The following is a 20,756-nucleotide window of genomic DNA, read 5'->3' as shown; positions in this document are numbered from 1 at the left end:
CAGGGCTAAGAATTTAGCAGATCATTTTGTCCACTTGTTCTTAATTTGGGGAAGGTGGTGGTGGTGCTGATAGATTCCTTTGAAATGCTCTTGAAAGCTAAAAACTTCCTTTTAAAAAATTTGACATGCTATTAATTAATTAATTGATTGATTAATTTTAGAGAGAGAGAGACATGGGGAGGGGCAGAGGGAAAAGGAGAGAAAAAACTCCAAGCAGGATCCATGGCCAGTGTGGAGCCTGACGCAGGGCTGGATCTCACAACCCTGGTATCACGACCTGCACTGAAATCAAGAGTTGGATGCTTACCCGACTGAGCCATGCAGGTTCCCCTATTTATTATTTTTTTAAATAAATGAAAAGTAAGACCCCGATATGTCAAGTCATTCTTTTAAGGTTATACAGGTAATGGTCAAGATTCAAACTCAGGTTTGTTGACCCGCAGTAAATGCTCTTTCAATCATACTATCTGCCTGAACACCTTATGACCCACCAAGTAGAGGAGGCCTGAATCTACAGGCTCTGTTTTTGGAGGTAAGACCCTACTCTCGTAATTCAGAGACCCTAAGAATGACTGACCCAAGCATTACCTTTTACCCAGATATTAAGTGATAACTTCTGGAAAGGATTTGGAGACAGGAGACCTGAATTCTCCTTCATTCCGTTAGGAAGGTCCTGGTGTTTTTGCTGAGAATTTCAAAACAAGAGCAGGGAGATGGATGGGGGGCATGGAATGTGCCTGGTATTGTGATTTGGGACTTGATATAGGTCCTTCCATCAGAAGAACACTGAACAGAGCGGTTAGTTGAATTTGAACTAGATCCTGTCCTTCAAGATCACTGTGGAGTTAAATCGACTTTTCATGTCTGATCCATGAGCTCAATCATTTATGATGTGTCTATGGAAAAAAATTCTGAGCTCTGAACAGTTTAGAGAATAAACCTTTATTATTCAACTGCTTCTTAGATTGGGGGCTGCCTGTAGTGATACAAATTCAAAGCCATTTTATTTTTAAGTTTTAAACTGAAGTGTAGTTGACATACGATATGATATTAGTTTCAGGTGTACAGCAGTGATTCAACGATTATGTACGTTATGAAGTGTCTGCCACGCTAAGTATTGTTACCATCTGTCCTCATACAGTTATTACAATATTATGGACTATATTCCCTGCACTCTACTTTCCATCCCTGTGACTTACTTATTTTATAACTGGAAGTTTGTACCTCCTAATCCCCTTCACTATTGTACCCCTCCTCCCACCCCCAGCCCCCTGCCCTCTGGCAACCGCCAGCTTGTTCTCTGTAGTTATAAATCTACTTGTTTATTCGTTTATCTTGGTTTTTTTGGGTTCCACGTAAAAGTGAAATCATATGGTATTGGACTTTCCCTGTCTGATTTGTTTCACTTAGCATAGTACCCTCTAGGGCCATCCATGTTGTCACGAATGGCAAGATTTCATTCTTTTTTTTTATGGGTAAGTAACATTCCATTGTATAAATATACCACATCTTCTTTAACCATTCATCTATCAGTGGACATTTGGGCTGCTTCCATAATTTTGGCTACTGTAAAGAATGCTGCTGTAAACTTAGGATGCATTTATCTTTTCACATTAGTGATTTCACTTTCTTTCAATAAATACCCAAAAGTGGAATTAATGGATCATATGGTATTTCAATTTTTAATTTTTTGACAAATCTCCATACTGTCTGCCGTAGTGCCTATACCAATTTACGTTCCTACCAAATAGTGCACAAGGGTTTCATTTTCTCTACATCTTCACCAATACCTGCCATTTCTTGTCTCTTTGGTACTAGTCATTCTGACCAGTCTAAGGTAGATATCTATCTCATTGTGATTTTGATTTGCATTTCCCTGATGAGTAATAATGTTGCACATCTTTTCATGTGACGTAGGCCATCTGTATGTCTTCTTTGGAAAAATGCCTATTCCACGCCTCTGCCCATTTTGCAATCAGATTGTTTTCTGTTAGGTTGTATGAGTTCCCTATATATTTTTGATATTAACCCCTTATTGGATATGTCATTTGCAAATACCTTCCTCCATTCAGTAGGTTGTCCTTTTGTTTTGTTGATAGTTTCCTTTGCTGTGCCAAAGCTTTTTAGTTTGATGTTGTTCCAATTATTTATTTTTTGCTTTTGTTCCCCTTGCCTGAGAAGACAGATCCAGAAAAATATTGCTAATAAATTTTGCTAATGAATATTGCGATGTTCAAGAGATTACTGCCTGTGTTTTCTTTTAGGAGTTTTATGGTTTCAGGTCGTACATTTAAGCCGTTAGTCCATTTCGAGTTTATTTTTGTGTCTGGTGTAAGAAAGTGGTCCAGTTTCATTCCTTGGCATGTGGCTTTCCAGCTTTCCCAGCACCATTTATTGAAGACACTATCTCTTCCCCATTGAATGTTCTTGCCTCCTTTGTTATAGATTAATTATGTAAGCACGAGTTTATTTCTAGGGTCTCTCTCTTGTTCCATTGATCTATGTGTCTATTTTTGTGCCAGTACTGTACCATTTTGATTACTACAGATTTACAGTATAGTTTGAAATCTGAGAAAGCCATTCTATTTTTATCTTACCTCTAGCCTCATACAGAATTTCTTACATGTTCTGGAACCTAACTGTGGTCTCTGATGAAAGAATCAATCTTCCCCTCCTTCTTGTCATCCTTCCTTCCTTTTCCCAATCCACATTTTTCTAAAACGTGCCTTTAGATGTTTTACTCCATTTTTTAAAATACAAAAGATTTGTTTTTTTAATGAAAGGTAGGAAAAATTAAATGAGAAAAAGGTAGTAGAAAGATTAGGTCACAACATTTGTGTCTTAAGATTGTTTCTATTTTCCAGAAGACCAGCAGCAATTCGGCTGAAGCTCATACCCTGGATGACCCCCAAAGGCACAACCTTTCACCAGTTACATCTCCTACATTGATTTATTGCAAAATCTCTACACCCTGGGTACACGGAGTCTTTTGCCAAAGGCAGTTTGTAAATTTCCAGATTATTTTCTGTTGTTTCCAAGTTTAACAACCTACGTTTATCATTGCGTCTAAGGCTCTGCAGGAACTGTGGGACCTAGAAAGATGGCTTTGATCATTTCCTTAGAATTCAGAACTCACTACTGGCTTTCCCTTGGACTGACCCCCACACTGGAAGAGGAAGCTGGAAAGACTTCGGTGGTTTTGGCTACCAGCCTGGATTTTTATTTCAACCAATTTTGTGAGGAGGATAAATAAAAAGTTAAATGTATCAAGGTAAGGAATGAGCTAATTATGGGGGAACCAACTGCATACAAAGGTAATATTAGGCCTTGGTGTGCCATCTCCCCCATACCCCAATGTCCAGTGCTTTGGTGTATTTTTTTTTTTTTACTACTCTGATACCATTGGGCAATCAAATGTGAATGAAATACAGTCTAGTTGGTAAATTGCTTATTTAGGTCACTGAATTTTCCCTGTAATTTTTGTGCGTCCTCATTTCTTAGCCTGACAGCTAATGTTTTAGGAAGGTACCTTGGAATTCATTCTTTTTTTTTTTCATCCAGTTTATAACCCAGGAGAATACCTGTCTCCCAGTTTGGTAATCTCTATATTGCAAAACCAAAGACAACACAAAGATTCACTAACCAGCCCAGGACGTGTGTGGTGTCGTGAAAGACGGATGGTAGACACAATGAGCCCGACTCGTGGGAAATTTCCCCCAGACACATCTGGGGTTAAGTCAAATACAGGGGGAGGAGGCCCTAGCCCTCAGAATGGCTGTGAGATGCACCAAGCTAGGACCAGCCATCCTTTGAGTACATTCTCAGGCAGAATGTGTTGATGAACTTTTTTTGTAAGACTATTTTTTTTTTTAGAGGAGTTTTAGGTTTACAGCAGAATAAAGGGGAAGGTACAGAGATTTCCCATGGACTCTGCTCCCACACATGCAGAGGGTCCCCCATTATCAGCATCAATCACCAGAATGGTACTTTTTTTTTTTTTAACCAAAGATAAACCTATAGAGACATATCATTTTCACCCAAAGTCTCTAGTTTACCGTAGGGTTCTCTCTTGCTGTTGTACATTCTATGGGTTTGGACCCATGCATAATAATGCATACCTGCCATTATAATATCATACAGAATATTTTCACTGCCCTAAAACCCTCTGTGCTCCATTGATTCACCTCTACCTGCCCACCACCCCCGGCGGCCAGTGACCTTTTACTGTCTCCACCATAGTTTCGCTTTTTCCAAAACGTCCTATAGTTGGGATCATACAGTATGTAGCCTTTTCAGATCAGCTGCCCTCACTTAGTGATATGCATTTACGCTTCCTTCATGTCTTTTCGTGGCTTGATAGCTCATCTGTTTTTAGCACTGAATAGTATTTCATTGTCTGGATGTGTTGATGAAATTTTGAGACTAGGAATCCTCAGAACCATCATCCTTAATCACCGAGGAAATCTCAAACCCAATTAAAGAAATTTATAGTTTTTCAGACTGTGCTTACAAGATCACTAATAATTTCTGTAATCCCTGCAAAAAAAAAAAAATCCTAAAAAGCTGGTGTTCTGTTTTGATTGGCTGAGGTTGAGATATTAACTAACCTAAGGACGGTTGCCTGGTCTTGATGAAAACCCAAGGCTCCAGCCCACTGCACTGCCCTAGGGCTCGGGGATTAGGGTTGTCCGATTGAGCACATCAAAGTGTAGGGTTTTATCAGGCAATCCTAGTTAGAATAAAGACCCCATACATCTAGCAATGGTAATATCAGAAAATCTGATGGAAAGCCAACACCATATTTACTATGATATGGCCAGTGATAATGACAACTTTCCACCACCCTCCCACCCCACCCCCACCCCAAACTCAGTGTATTTTCTCATTTATCTTACTCTGATTAGAAGTTTTGAGCAGGGACTATAGGTGCCTCTGAATGAAAATAAGAGAATGTAAATGAATGGTTACTTAATGCAAGTGTGTTCGGAAGGCCAGTTCTTTCAAAGATTGGAGTCAACTGCAGATAGGGGAAAGGCGGGAGCCACTGTATGGCAGAGTTTTCATGGACTTGCCTCAAGGACTGCCTGGGAGTGGTGTGAGGGGCAGATGAGGGCATTCTAAGTGGGGGTCTTGAGATCCCGCCTGTGCTCCCCACTCCAATCTGAGCTACTCTGCTCTCGTCAATTTACCATAGGATCTAGCCCAAGATTTCATCTGAAGAAGACGGTCAGCTGCTAAAATACCATCTAAAACCGTTATTCTGAATTAGACACGTGCCGGCCAGTGCGGTAGCCACTAGCCACATGCCACATGTGGCTACCGAGCCCCGGAAATGTGGCTAGGACAACTTGAGTTGCGCTGTAAATGTAAAATAAACATTGGATTGCAAAGACTCCGTAGAAAAAAATTCTCAATTTTTACGTTGATTACATGTTCAAATGATTATATTTTGGATATATTAACTAAATACATATATTATTAAAATTAATTTTACCCGTTTATTTTTATTCTTTAAGATGTGACCACTGAAAAATTCAAAAACGTGTGTATGGCTTGCATTACGTCTTAGTTGGATAGTGCTGATATACCATGTTGTGAGTTACTTAAAAGAAACTCTAGGCCTGGTATGAATAGCACGTGACCACTCCCAGGCTAGTTTAGATGATCCACTGGGCTAAGCACTTTGTAGCTAAGAGCAATTTAATGTTTATGTCACCGATAGTCACTCTAAAACAATGAAAAGATTATTGAGTACTTGCTCCAAGTTTTTTTTTTTTTTTCTTGGTACGAAGACTAATTTTGGGGGGGCTGGGGATTATGGTTGCAACCAGCTGAAGAAAGCGGTGGGAGGGGGGCTGTGATACCCCACATTTCAGAGAAACACACAGGTGGCAGCCCAGAGCAGGAACAGGTGGCTCCCCTAGCAGAAGTTCAAGACTAACCACACCCCATGGGCGGGTCTCCAGGTCCGCTTAGCAGCCGGAAGTTCACCTGCCCTACTCGGTTCCTTTGAGTAGACAGCAGCTTCCCCTCTGCCAGCTTCACTTTCTCCTGTAGCTTTTTCTCCTCCGCTTGTAGCTTCTCGAGCTTTTCTCTGATAATGACAGAATTCCCGGCCCCTCTCTTGTTGTTCCCTCTTGGGAAGCTTCTCCTCTCTTTTTCTTTCTCCGAGTCTTTTTGCTCTTTGTCTTTCCTTGGCTCTGTTCTCTGCCTCTTTCTCTTGGCGCTTTTATCTTCTTTGCTTTTCCAGCTCCTGACGTCTCTGCCCCTCGCACTGCTGTTTCTTCAGTGAGGCGCCACTCAGAGGCTTGGCATCAAGAGAAACCTTCCGGAGCAGGCAGTGGCTGGCGCTCCTCACCTTTCCACGTGAGCTTCAGGCGGCTTAGGGCGCTCAGGGTTTGGGTGAAGCCCATGTACGTACTCGCGGTATGCGACCTTGGCCTGCAAGTTCAAGTGCCCCCCCCCCCAAACTGAAGGTGTGGAATTTCCGGCCTGTCATCTCTGAATGTTGTGGGTCCAGCATGGGGATGTCCATGTTCCCTATCTCCCCACACTTCTCAAGCACCTTGAGCACGACCTCCTTGCTGGGCCGAACAATTTGAAGGGCAGCCCCTTCAGGGGACTCATGCCTGGCCTCTCTCTGGACAGCATTTCATTCTCCTTCTTTGCGTCATGGAAGAAGGAGTCCCCTGGAGTGTGGGGAAATTGATTTTGAACTTGGTGGCACATACCTTGAGGACTTCAGGGAAGCTGCCAAGCTTAATGACCTTGCCATGGAGGCAGGCCAGGAAAAATGTGACCGGATGGATTCTTGCCTGCCTTGCCCTCCAAGCAGATGAAATCCATGGTGCCCTTGGGAATCCGCAGGGTGGAGAACTGGCCATTGTGCACCATGGCCTTAAACGTTTCTAGCCCCTGCCAGCTGGAGATGGACTTCCCCTGCTGCTTTAGCCATGGAGGGCCACGCTGATGGTCACCTTCATGATGGGCTGGAGATAGAGGCCAACAGAGGACAGAGCTCCACTCTCCCACATGTGTCATGGACTGTGGTAGCTGCTGCCTTAGCCCAGCAGCCATGGCCTCCCTGCTGGCACCAACACCGTTTGCTGGAGATGCCCTTGCGAACACTAGCTGCCGCCACTGTCTACCCCTGTGACCATGCTAAGTGCTAGAGATACAGAGGTGAGTGAGATGGGGTGTGTGGGTAGCTCAGTTGGCTAAGCAGCTGCCTTCGACTCGGGTCATGATCTCGGGGGCCTGGGATCAAGCCCCCGTGGGGCTCCCTGCTTAGCGGGGAGTCTGCTTGTCCCTCTCCCTCTGCCCTTCCCATCCCTGCTCCTGCTCTCTCTCTCTCTAAGAAATAAATTGATTAAAAACAAAAACAAAAAACAAAGGTGAGTGAGACATATTAATTTGTGCCTTTGAAGACCTCAATCTAAAGAGAGAGAGAGATAAAGAATAAATAACATAAAATATGCCCTCTGGGCTCCAGGGCCCTGACTGCCTTGTTCACGGTTGAATCCTTTTCTGGGCCATACTGCAGGAGAAACGTTTGTTGAATAACTAAGTAGATGGATGAATGCAGAGAACGAAAGGAACACAGAATAGAGGGATTAAGGAAGGCTTTATAGAGGAAATATTGACTGTAATGGATTAGAAAGTGGTCGCCAGGCACAGCAGGCTGGAGAAAGTATTCAGGAAGGAGAAAGGGCAAGGTTGGCTCAGATTATACTTGGATTTAGAGGGTGTTGGAGGAGGTGGTGAGGGGTGAGGGAAGCCCCGGGATGAAGAACCTCATATGCAGAGTTACTAAGTTAAGATTCTATCCTAAAATCAATGGAGAGTCATTTTGTAAAAAGATTTTATCATTTATTAGAGAGAATGCGAGTAAGCGTGGGGGAAGAGCAGAGGGAGAGAGACAAGCAGACTCCTCGCTGCGTACGGAGCCTGATGCGGGCCTTGATCCTATGACTTGAGATCACGACCTGACCCCAAAGCAAGAGTTGGATGCTTAACTGACTGAACCACACAGGCACCCCCAACGGAAGGTCATTTTTAAGCAGAGAAGTATCATTATGGTATTTGTGACATAGAAAGGTCAATCTGAGAACATAATGGAGGACTGGTTGGTTATAGAATGGCTAATACTGGAAGCAAGAAGACCAATTAGAAATTGGTGAATAACTCAGGTAAGGGGAGATATGAGTCTGAACTAAGGCAGTGATACTACAAAGCAAAGAGAGGGGAGAGGGAATTAAGAGATAGGCATAGATTTGACAGGACTTGACAAATTGAATGTGAAGGTTGAGACAGGAGGATCAGAGGGTAATGACCAGGTTACTGCCTCAGGCAACTGGGTAGGTGGTGGAACCACCATCAAGATGGGGAGCATGGGAGGGGCGCCTGGGTGGCGCAGTTGTTAAGCCTCTGCCTTTGGCTCAGGGCGTGATCCTGGTGTTCTGGGATTAAGCCCCACATCAGGCTCCTTCCTAGGAGCCTGCTTCTTCTCTCCCACTCCCCCTGCTTGTGTTCCCTCTCTCGCTGGCTGTCTCTGTCAAATAAATAAATAAAATCTTTAAGATGGGGAGCATGGGAAAAGGTGGTCTATGGATGGGGTGAGGTGGGCTGGAGAAAAATGCATTTACATTTCAAGTTTGAGATGTCTGATGAGCATCTCATTAGATTAACAGGCAATTGGATGTATGGAACTAGAGCTCAGGAAAACCATTTGGGAAAGAGAAGTAGATTTGGGGGTATTAAGGCATAAGTAATAATGGAAGCCACCTTCAGTCTGGAGAAGACTATATTCATATGTACTTGGGGAGAAGTTATTTTAAAATATCATCAAGATAGTACTTAGGAAGGTCAGTTTAGTGGATAGACAGCAAGGGAGGCTGACGGTCTTCTCCCAGTGTGGGGAAGGAGCTAATTTCTCATCTCCATTCTTGATGTTTCTATGTGGTCAACTAACTGCTCGAAGATGAATCATTTTGGAAGGGAAAGGAAGCAAGATTAGAAGCAGGCTCTAACAAGTTGGCCTTTGCTTGTTTCATCTAAAAGTATTAAGTACCAAAAAACAAAAGAAATACTCTAAAATATACGGATCACCTGGCATTTGTATTAGCAGAAGGATAGTTTAGGGCATAATGCTGATTATCCATTTTAACACACATACATAAAAAAATCGTATGTGAATTCAGGTTCTGACCTGACCCATACCCTCCACATACTGAAATGGTAGAATAAATATAAATAGAACCAAAAATTATAAATAAATAAATAAAAGGCTAGGTAGGCTCAAAAATAAGATGAAATCACTTTGGACCAGAAAAGGAAAATAAATATGCCACCTACCTGCTTTGCTCTGGGTCTAGATCTAGTGGCTGTGAGTTTAACTTTCCTACCATAATAGGAACTAAAAGTGTTTCATGTTAGATGTGGGCCAAAATCCAGACTGCAATCTTAAAACAAGAGTCAGAGGGGGGCAGTGGACGTCACCTCCAGACCAAGAACTCCCTGGGGCTGCCGGTAGGGTTGCTGATAGAATCTGCATTGTCATCAGCAGCCCCTTCAGGAATGCTGGGATGTCCTATTTCTGGACTCAGTTTCAGGGGTAGAGTTAACCAAAAAACTGGTAGGCTGAGAGGAGTAAGGATAAAGGGAGAGAGAGTGGGGGAGTGAAGGATGAAATTTCCCATTCAAAAGGAACTCAAGACCAAAATCCAAAATATATGGAGAAAATGAACATTAAGATGACAAACACAATCAACAATTAGAACATGAATCTAGTTGAAATAATACTAATTTTATAGAGAATCTTGACAAGAGTTTTAAAAAGGAGTATATTAAAGATATTAAAAAAATAAAAAGCCATAGTATCTATAAAGAAAGGATAAATTAGGAAACACAAACAGGAAGATATGAAACAAAAATAGATGGGTATAAAGAAGAAATAATTTAAAAATTTAAAAATTTAAAAGTAAGTTATTTAAATTTAAAAAACCCTAAAATAATAGATGGGCTGAACTTTGGACTAAACACAGAGAACAAATTAGAGAAATGGAATAAAGTACTGGCGAATTAACCTATTATAAACCATAGAGAGTCAAATAAAAAATATAAAACAGTAGGTAGAAGACATAGAGATCAGGAAAGTCTGAGTGACATTAAATAAGGAACTCCGGAAAAGGAGATTAGAGGAAAGAGTGGAGACACAATATTTGGAGATCTAATAATAGAAAAATTTCCAATTTGCAAAATGACTTTAGGATTTGTTTGTTTTGTGTTCATTCATTTACAAAACGCTAAATGAGCACTTATGATGTGTTGCAGTCTAGACTAGAACAGGGTATACAAAATAAATGTGGCACAATCCTAGCCCTGAGGGTCTCACAATTACTAGGAGAGATGGACATGATTAATTAAAATTAATGTAAAAAGAGCTATGATAAAGCAGTATGTTACAGAATCAAGAATAAGGAAGAACATCTCTGGGAGGACTAAGAAAAGCTTCCCAGAGGAGATGACGCCCAAGCTGGGTCTTTTAAGTTGAGAGTTCCCCGCAGTGTCATTCTCCAGGAAGAGGAAACACATAGACAAAAGGCACTGAAAGAGTATGATGTGTTTGGTGGCTGCTGAGTGGCTCTAGGTTCTAGAGTACATGGAACTTGTCTAGAGAGGCAAGGTCATAAGCTAAAAGCACTGGCTGGGGAAAGATTTCAATCACCTTTTAAAAATTAAAAAAATTAAAAAAAATTTTTGGAAGTTTATTGAAGGACAAAAAGTAAATGCATAGATTGCAGAGATATACCATGTTCATAAATGTGATGACTCGGGATCATAAAGATAGATTTTTCCCCCCAAATAAATTCAGTGTAATGCCAATTAATATCCAAGGGATTTTTTAAAAAATGAAATATGATGAGTATAAAATTTATATAGAAAAGGGGCTGGAAACAAACTGAGGGCTTCGGGGGGGTGGAAATGGGATAGGCTGGTGATGGGTATTAAGGAGGGCTCGTATTGCATGGTGCACTGGGTGTTATATGCAAGTAATGAATCATGGAAATTTACATCAAATACTAGGGATGTACTGTATGGTGACTAACATAATATAATAAAAAAATCTTATTAATAAATAAAATAAATAAATAAAGGAACTAAATGGAAAGAAAAAGAAAAAGGGCTGGAAATAGCCAAGATAGTTTTGAAAAGGATAGCAGAAATGTACCTTACTGACTACAAATATTAATCTAATTTTAACAATTAAAACATTGCAGGAGGTGTTTCTTCAACGTTGAGAATAATTCATCTGTTCATCTTTCCACACGCAGCAGATGGGAANAAAATAAATAAATAAAGGAACTAAATGGAAAGAAAAAGAAAAAGGGCTGGAAATAGCCAAGATAGTTTTGAAAAGGATAGCAGAAATGTACCTTACTGACTACAAATATTAATCTAATTTTAACAATTAAAACATTGCAGGAGGTATTTCTTCAACGTTGAGAATAATTCATCTGATCATCTTTCCACACGCAGCAGATGGGAATTTTTGATCACTCTGGCATTACCGTACAGGATGACCTAGGGANTTTTATTTATTTATTAGACAGAGATAGAGACAGCCAGTGAGAGAGGGAACACAGCAGGGGAGAGGGAGAGGAAAAAGCAGGCTCCCAACCGAGGAGCCTGATGTGGGACTCGACCCAGGATCGGCAGGATCACGCCCTGAGCCGAAGGCAGATGCTTAACGACTGCGCCACCCAGGCGCCCCATGGGAATTTTTGATCACTCTGGCATTACTGTACAGGATGACCTAGGGAGGGGGGGTGGCAAGACCAGAGTCGAGGTCACATGCTGGTACTTCAGAAAGTCGGCTGAGATATGCTGAGAATGGAGAATGAGGAGTGTAAAAAATGAGAAAGAGATCTGAGTCCAGAAATGCTTAGGAGAGAAAATCAGCAGATCTTGAAGTTTACGTTTGTTGGAGAGCAGGTGGGTTGGGTGGGAGGCAAGGAGAGGATATGGTTAAGGTATTGGGTGGACAGCGGGTCCGTTAACAGAGCGACTATCAGAGGAAACCCGGATTGTATTTACTCTGGGACATGTTGATTCTAGGATTCTCTGGGACAGAGAAGTGGGTCTCAGGAAAGTAAGAATGGAGCTTGGGAGAGCTGGAGACAGACATCCTAAATAGTTGTTGAAATAATAAAAATAAAACTCCCCAGGCAGAGTCCAAGTTCAACAAGTAGAGGAGGACAGAGCAGGTGGGAAACCCCTTCTTGGGGAGGACAATGCCTGTATCTTGGCCTGGAAGGATGGGAGGGTCTGAAGAGACAGTGCAGGGCAGCCCAGGGTAGAGGGCAGCTGCTGAAAGTGCTGATGGCAGAGAGGATTGGCCAGCGAGGTGATGAAAAAAGAGGGGCCAGGCACAAAGGAATCCTCGTTGTCCCATCCACACATGGCAAATGACAGATACACCCTTACCTTTGCATTTGCCGCAGGTCGGGTGGCATCTCTCACACGTCCGTGTGCTTTGCTCCACATAGTAATGGTCTGGGCAGGTGCGATGACACTCTCCCTTGGAGCGGAGCAGAAAGAAAAACGTATCGCAGGACAGGCAGTCGGTGGGCCGCGGGCCCCAACACGCCTTGCAGCTCTTGCTGCATTTCTCACAGAGTCCCGTGGAGATTTCGGCGTAATATCTGAAACCAAGCGGGGAGGCAAAGACTGAATACTAAGCTTTGCTTGTAAGTGTGGCGGAAAAATCAGGGTTCGTCGAACACTGTTCGCTTTCCAAGGCGAAGGACTTCAGACTGTACTCGTTAATGTTACTCAGAGTAGTACGCACGTTACTATAGGCGCACCTTGTATTATTACGTTTCGCTTTATTGCTCTTCGCAGACACTGTGCTTTGCAGCAAGTCTTTTGGCGCTGTTTTTCTAATAGCATTTGCTCACTTTCGTGTCTTTGCCACATTTTGGTAATTCTCGCAATATCTCAGACTTTTTCATTATTACGATACTTGTTATGGGCATCTGTGATCAGTGATTACTGAAAGCAGATGGTGAGCATTTTTTAGCAATCAAGTATTTTTTTAATATAGGTTTGTAGATCGCTCTTTTAGACACAATGCTATTGCACACTTAATGGACTACAGTATCGTGTAAGCCTAACTTTTACATACAGGCACCGGGAAACCGAAAACTTCATTTGACTTGCTCTATTGCAATTTTCATTTTATTGCAGTTTTCTGGAAGGGACCCGCAGTATCTCCAAGGTAGGGCTGTAATGATACTAATAAATCTAATGACTCCCAGTTTTCTTACCTTTAAACTGGGCACTGTAATCCCGTCCCTGCTATTCGTGAGTATTAAATTAGGTAACACACACGCACACGCACACGAAAGGACTTACCACACGCAGTGGAGCCACCGTAATTGTTCACTACTTTTGCCTTCTCTATGCCCATGGGCTTCTCCACTGGAAAATTGAAGCTTCAAGTTTTGTTGAATGGGATCAGGGTATGGACGGTGTTTTCAGTGTACCTCCGAGTGATTCTTCTAGTTTTGCATTTTTAAAAAACATCTATCTTGAGGGACGCCTGGGTGGCTCAGCCAGTTAAGCATCTGCCTTCAGCTTAAGTCATGATCCCAGGGTCCTGGGATCGAGCCCCACGACGGGCTCCCTGCTCAGGGGGAGCCTGCTTTTCCCTCTCCCTCTGCCCCTCCTCCTGCCTGTGTACTCTCTCTCTTTCTGTCTCCCTGAAAAATAAATATATAAAATCTTAAAAAAAAAAACCCTCCTATCTTGAACTAGGAGAAGACATTAGTGATGCTAGTGTCTACATAATAATAGATGTAACTTCTGAAAACATTTTTGGAGGCTAAATATAACCATAATCACTGTTCGTTAACTTTTTATTATGTACCCGATAGTACAGTAGGGACTTCATAAACATTATTTCACCTCCTTGAACCTAAAAGTGAGACACTAGAGCCATGCAGTCAGGTGCTTGCCTTCTAGAACAAACTGCATGGGGATCAAAGCCAAGCAAGTCCACTTACAAGCTGTGCAACCTTGGGCAACTCACACAACATCTCTGTGTCTCAGGTCTGTAATATGGGGCTAACGTTAGTAGCTAAAACTAAACAAGTTATTGTTGAGAAAATTTTTAGAACAGTGCCTGGCACATTGTAAATAACACACATTCATGATAATTATGAATCGTATGATTAAATCTCAAAGCAAACCTTATGATTTAGATATCATAATCCCTATTTTATGTAAGCAAAAACTGGCTTAGAGAATTTAGACAATTGGCTTCATGTCAAACAGCTCGTGAAGTGGGCTCATGTGATTTCAACCTATCTGTTTACTGCTATCACAAAGCAGGGAAAAGTAAATAAAAAATTATTCAAGTAAGATAGAAGAGAGAAAAGAAATCATTGACAAAGAGGAATTTCTAGAGGTCATCTGACCCTTCTTGGCATCTCTGGACATCAGCACACTGAAGCTATCCTAGAAACTTGATGGTTTGCCCTTGGCTTCTCTGGCGTGAAAGTATTTGCCACATGAGGTTCCCTAAAATTTATTTCAGTTCCACTAAGTCGTTGGAAACTAAAACCATGGGTAGGTAGTCCTGAGTCTGCCTCGCCACCTGTCCCTGACCTGAGGGAGGGCACTTGTACCTCAGTGGTCCAGCTTGTGGCAAATGAAACCTTGTTCAACTTTCTGCCTTTAGGTGAGGAAACTCACTGCCAAGTCAATCAGTAAACCTGGGGTGTGAGAGAGACAGGGTGATGAAGGGAGGACGAAGAAAGCATCCATCATGACCTGAAGAGCCGGAAAAGGCCACAGAACAGAAGAAGAGAAAGCCACGGGAAAAGGTAGAAACCACACTTTCCCACACAGACAATACAGGGGCTTGAAGTCAGAAGATCTGATTTCTCGTCTTGGCCCCACTGTGTGTTAGTAGCCTTGTGACTTTGGGCAAGTCACTTAACCTCTTTGAGCCTCAATTTTCTCATCTGTAAAATGGGGAGAGTAACTCGATCTCGAGCATTGTTGGAGAACCAAATCATACTGTAAAAATATATTCTGAGTAGAAATACTTTGTAAACTCCAAAGCAGCATACACAGTCTTCACTAATGTTACTAATAGAATAGGTTGTTTTTAAGATGAAAAGCATCAGGGCTCCTGAGTGGCTCAGTTGGTTAAGCGTCTGCCTTCGGCTCAGGTCATGATCCTGGGGTCCTGGGATCGAGTCCCACATCGGGCTCCCTGCTCAGCCTGGGAGTCTGCTGCCCCCTCCTTCTGCCCCCCCTCCCCCCCCCCCCCCCGTGGCATGTGCTCTCGTGCTCTCACAAAAATTATAATTTAAAAAATCTTAAAAAAAAAACCCCTGCTCTGTGGTTAAACACTAAAATAATTATGTGTGTGGGTAAAGGGTTCAGAAAATCATATACCTGCCTTTCCAAGGCAAAGAGATTTACCCTATAAGGTTGATGCCATGCGTGTGGAACATTGATTTTATAAACGGAACCATTTCTGTTAAGTATTTCCATTTATACCTCATTAATACCCCATTTGTTCCTCATTAAAGAGATTTACGGCAACCTGTGCCCCTCCCCCCAGTGGGTAACTTCACGTACTTTACCACGGAACCATTGTCTTCTTAATTCGATGGTCTACAACTATTTAGATGGCAGGATTATACCCTTTTGTGTATAGAAGTATTTAATGACTTGATTTGAGGGAGATGGAGATTCATTTCATCGGAGCCAGATCTTTTCAGTCACTTTCTGGAATGAAGAGGAAAGGCTAAAAACCAGGTGGCCCCACCCTCTCTCTTGTTGGGTAGGGCCCTTTCTTCATGGATCCATATGGCTGGGGTTTTTTTGGTTTTGTTTTTAAATTTTATTATGTTATGTTAGTGGTTTTGAGGGCCGAGGTGTGTGACTTTGTGCCGAGTGTTGTAGTAATATGTGTGAAAAATAAGTTTTTTTTTCCCCCAGGTGCTTGTAATTTTCTTGGTAAGAAATACATAGGAAGAATCAATTCTTACTTAAAAAAAAGATTATTTATTTGAGAGACAGAGAGAGAGAGAACACAAGTGGGGGTGGAAGGGCAGAGGGAGAGGAAGAAGCAGGCTTCCCGCTGAGCAGGGAGCCGGATGCTGGGCTCGACCCCAGGACCTTGGGATCATGACCTGAGCCGAAGGCAGACACTTAACTGACTGAGCCACCCAGGGGTCCCAGGAAGAATCGATTCTTGAAGGTCAAAATCTTTGTATTTTACGTGCAAGGTGCTCTTCGTTAAAATGTGCGGAGTGAGTGAGTGAGTGAATGAGGGCCATGGAAAGCACTACAATGACTAAGGCAGGTGGGAATTGCCATAGAACTGAAGGAAAGGAACATTGATGTCTCATGTGGGCAGAAGCATTTGGGAAAGTCCAAGGTGATAGCCTTTCAGTTTGGGTCTGGAAACTTTCAGTGCCTTAGGGCACTGACTGGGAAGGAAGAATGAGCAACAGGCCTGTAATCCATCTTCTCTTACGGGAAATTCCCGGGGGGGGGGGTGTGACCCAGTCAAATCCTCTTTCAAATATGCTGATAACTAGACCTCTGATAAATACACTAAAAGTTTTTCTTAGCAAAAAACTAATAGAGTGCTTTTAGGAGGATACATCGGTGTGTCTAGGTTGCTTATGGTAACTAAACCTGTAAGTTGTCGATTTATGGGGACACGGTAGGTTAGAGCATTGGTGGCGTCACAGTGGGAATATTTAATGGAAATTGTTCTTTGTGAAATCAACACTCCACATACAGTGCTTAGACCTCACCTACTGAATCTGATCAGGACAAATCCTAATGCAGAAGCGAAAGAACGTACATTGATGGTCTTAGAGTTCTCTAAGGGAAGAATGCTTTGCCTCTGCCTTGTGATGGCGTGTACCTTCAAATTAGCAGTGAAGTTTGATGCATGATTCTAACTTGATGGTCGACCTTTCATGTTCTCACTGGGTTATTCTGCCTCTCCTGAGTCCTCATCCATTACTATGAGCTAGCTGAAATCCTTTTTTTTTTTAAAGATATTTATTTATTTAAGTAACATTTATACCCAAGTGAGGCTCAAAATCATGAACCCAAGATCAAGAGTCACGTGCTCTACCGACTGAGCCAGCCAGACGCCCCTAGCTGAAATCCTTTAGAGACCATTAGACCTCGGTTGGACTCTCATCTTCATTTCTTCCTAGCACTGAGACTTCAACGTGGTGTTATATAACTTAGCTTCCTCGTCTGCAAAATGGGTTTGCCGGTAGTGCTGCCTGGAGTGGTTTTGGGATTAAATGAGGGAAATGTGTGTTGGGCACCTTACCCTTCCCGACACTGCAGCAGGCACTCCTTGTCCAGCTGGAACGAGCCTGGTTGGCAGGAGAGGCACTGTGTGCTGTGTCTCCCTTCACATGTCCTACAAGAGCTGTGGCAGGGGGCACATTGGTGGCTGTCCTCATCAGCATAGTAGCCATCGGGGCAGTCCTGCACGCAGGTCATGTCTGCCAAGGAAGGAAAAGAATCTGTATTGGTATCAAGTATGACGCATGTCTCCCACATCTCCTCTCTGGGCTCCCCATGGTGAACCATGGCGGCGAGGGGAGGATGCAGGAGGGATGAGATGGTGTCCTTATGAGGGTCCTGCTTCTCAGGTCTCCCAGGTTGGGGAGATAGATGCTGACCCTTTCCAGGTCTTCAGCATACTCATCTCTTCCTTCCCTCTCTCCTACACCCCTCCACTCCTTCTTTTAGCTGTGTGAGCTTTGTCTCATTTTCTTGCTTGAATACCTGTATTAGCCTAATCATGGTATCCTTGGAAACCTGAGGGCATTGCTTCACATCCATGGTAACCGTCAAATATGATCTGCTGGAGGTGGCCAACCTCAGACCGTGTCAGACTTCAAGAAGATTTATTAATCCCTGGATGCAAAATCCAGGGAAATTTTGATGAGGGGCTGAATACTGTTTGTAAAGTGTCCCTCCACAGACCGCTTATTAATCGCAAGGGAAAATAGTAATTAAGCAGCGGAGACATTGGACAGCACTCTGAACAGATGACCATAGTTAGCATCACTGCTGAGAGGCAGGTGACATCCTGGGTCTCCAGGAGGACACGACATCACCTGTGAAGTATTCTGGCTAAGAATGCATCAATTCCGTCCAGTCGTTGGAAACTTCACACAGACTCCAGTGGAGGGATAGGGACCGTATTCTTCTAAAATGTCAATGTTCTATAAAGAAAATGTCTGTGGAAATGTTTCAGATTAAAGGGGGCAACAAAGACCTGGAACCGAAAGCAATACCTGATTGGAGACTGGATCCTGTTCCAAGGGGGAATTGCCAAAGTTATAAAACAGATGATATAGTAAAATATTGATGTTAAGTTCACTTGCATTGACAACTGTACCGTGGCTATGTCAAAAAGCATCCCTCGTTTGAGGAAATATATACCAAGTGTATCTGCGAAAGGAGCCATGATGTGTATCATATCCTCAGATGGTCGGGAAAAAGTTTATTGTGAATTATGTAGGCATTACACATTGAGAGAGATGAGAGAGAGCACATGAATCATTAGGCAAATGGGGTACACGATTAGCGGTGGGTGAACGGCACGTGTGTGGCATTCTTTATACTTTTGTCTTTTCTGTAGGTTTGAAAAATTTCCAAATATAAAGTGAAAAATTAGACACTAACATCTCCTGGCACCAGGTGTCATGCAAGGTAGCTTCCCAGATGGAAGGAAAGAGAGAGCTCTCTGAGGAGGACACATGACTCACTGAGAAGAAGGCTGTCCCTCAGACAGGCACGACACTGGTCCTCCTTAGGCCCCATGCAACGGAAGCACTTAGCATGACAGGGCTTGCATCCCAGAGTCTCCACATCCCAGTACTCAACGGCGGCACATTCCTTGTGAGGCACGCAGTCCCCGTGGTGGTTGACCAGAAGGCCTTCCTGACAGGTTGTGCAGGTCCCAGGTGATGAGCAGGTCTGGCAGGACTTGTGGCAATCTGTGGGCAAGATGGGGGCAGAAAACTAGTGAGAGAGGGCCAGGGTGCTCCTAGAAGGCATGTTCACACCCCTTCCTCCTTTATTTCAGAGATTTCTAGAGCTCTGGGTCAGGGGTTGGGGCCACGAGTTGGGTAGAGACCTTGAGCTCTGGGTAGAGCGTTCTTGTCAAATGAGAAGAAAAATGGCCATTTCACATTCTTGGTAATATCTAGAGAGCCCCTTTTTGCAAAATCCAGAAATATTAGACTCACTGTAGTTACCAAAACTGCAACAAAATAATAAGCAATTCTGTAGGGTATGGTCTGTGGCCTGCTCACCCCATAACTCTTACTCTGTGGTCCTCTACTGACCTCCCAGAGCACCTTGAGCTTATCACTAACATAACAATCGTTGGGATGTATTATAATCACATGTTAATCAAAAAAAGGCTTTTTTTTTTTTTGTATTCACTGATGAATGCACAGTACTTGTGAGAGGACCTGACTTGTAACAGGCACTCAGTAACATTTTTCTTAGACAAATAAAATCATAACAATTCATTCCTACCTCGGGGCTTTAGCAAATGCGGTTCCCTCTGCCTGGAGTATATGTGTGGTTCTCCTAGATATGTGTATGGCTTGTTCCCTTTGTTTTTCAATGATGTCTTCAGTCTGCCTTCTGTCTAATTTCACCTCCATCCTGTCCAACTTCCTGTTCCCCTGTCCTGACTTACTTTTCCTTTTGACTTATCTTTTTTAGGGTCTGTCTTCTCCCCGTACTCTGTGTGTATTGTCCCCTGCTTTTCCCCAGGCCTAGAGGAGTACACAGCACATAGGAGGCCCCCCAGTCAGTACTCTCGGAATAGAATAGACACATGGCATTATTATTGTCATCTCATATTATCTAGATCAGGAAATTGAGGCTAATGGTGCCAAGTCACTTGGCTGGAAACAGACAGGGTTAGGAGTTGAACCCAGGAGCTTAATCAGAGTTCTTGCTATTTCTGCCCCAGTGCCTGGGGTTAGGTGTGGGATTCTTAGAGGTGGGTGCCTGTGCTCTGTCATAGAGGATAATTTGGGTGATCCAAATAGACCCCAAGCCCTTGTGTTTCTTAGAGGAGATCCTGCTTGGTTCTGGATGCTTCTCTGCATCTACCCAAATCTTAATTTCTCAGGTCAGGTCCTTTGTGTCTTCTCTCTGCAAAGTCCAGTGGTCACCTTGTTTCTTCCAGTACCAGCTTCCCTCAGCCTGCCTTTCGACTGGTGGAAGGAGCCATTGCCTTGCAGGGAGAGCCCGCAAGTTAGTTCCCAGCAGTTGAGTTGGTTTGAGGGGAGCCCAGGCATCTGTATTTTTAAAAAAAATCTCCTCAGGTGATTCTAATTGGCAACCGGGGATGGGAACCAGGGGCCTTTCTCAATGAGAAAATTAAGTCAGGTAAGTCAAGTAAATGATGCCTGCAAAGTTCTCTGTAAGGCAAATTACCTTTATTATTGAACACCAGGGAAAGGCCAGTAATTGACCTTCAGTTCCTGCCCGAGTACAGGCACGATGGCATCGCAGGCCTTTGGCCGAGCAGTTAAACTTCTCAAGGAAACTGGCCCCAAGCTCACTCCTGCCCCAATTTCCGCCATGTTCTAGCCCATGCTCTTTCAGGTGGGACACTGGCACTCAAGGGTGCCTTACATAAAACACGCAACTAGGCATGTCGATCC

At 43.1% G+C, this 20,756-nt stretch overlaps 1 pseudogene; it reads right to left on the bottom strand.

Annotated features, from left to right (window-relative positions):
- Positions 1–5,861: 5,861 nt before the first annotated feature.
- LOC109490421 lies at positions 5,862–20,675 on the bottom strand (annotated as a pseudogene).
- Positions 20,676–20,756: the final 81 nt, after the last annotated feature.

Source organism: Ailuropoda melanoleuca, chromosome 17 (genome assembly GCF_002007445.2).
Source record: "Ailuropoda melanoleuca isolate Jingjing chromosome 17, ASM200744v2, whole genome shotgun sequence".
In the NCBI taxonomy this organism is placed as follows: Eukaryota; Metazoa; Chordata; class Mammalia; order Carnivora; family Ursidae; genus Ailuropoda; species Ailuropoda melanoleuca.
This window is presented reverse-complemented; position numbering and strand designations above follow the sequence as displayed.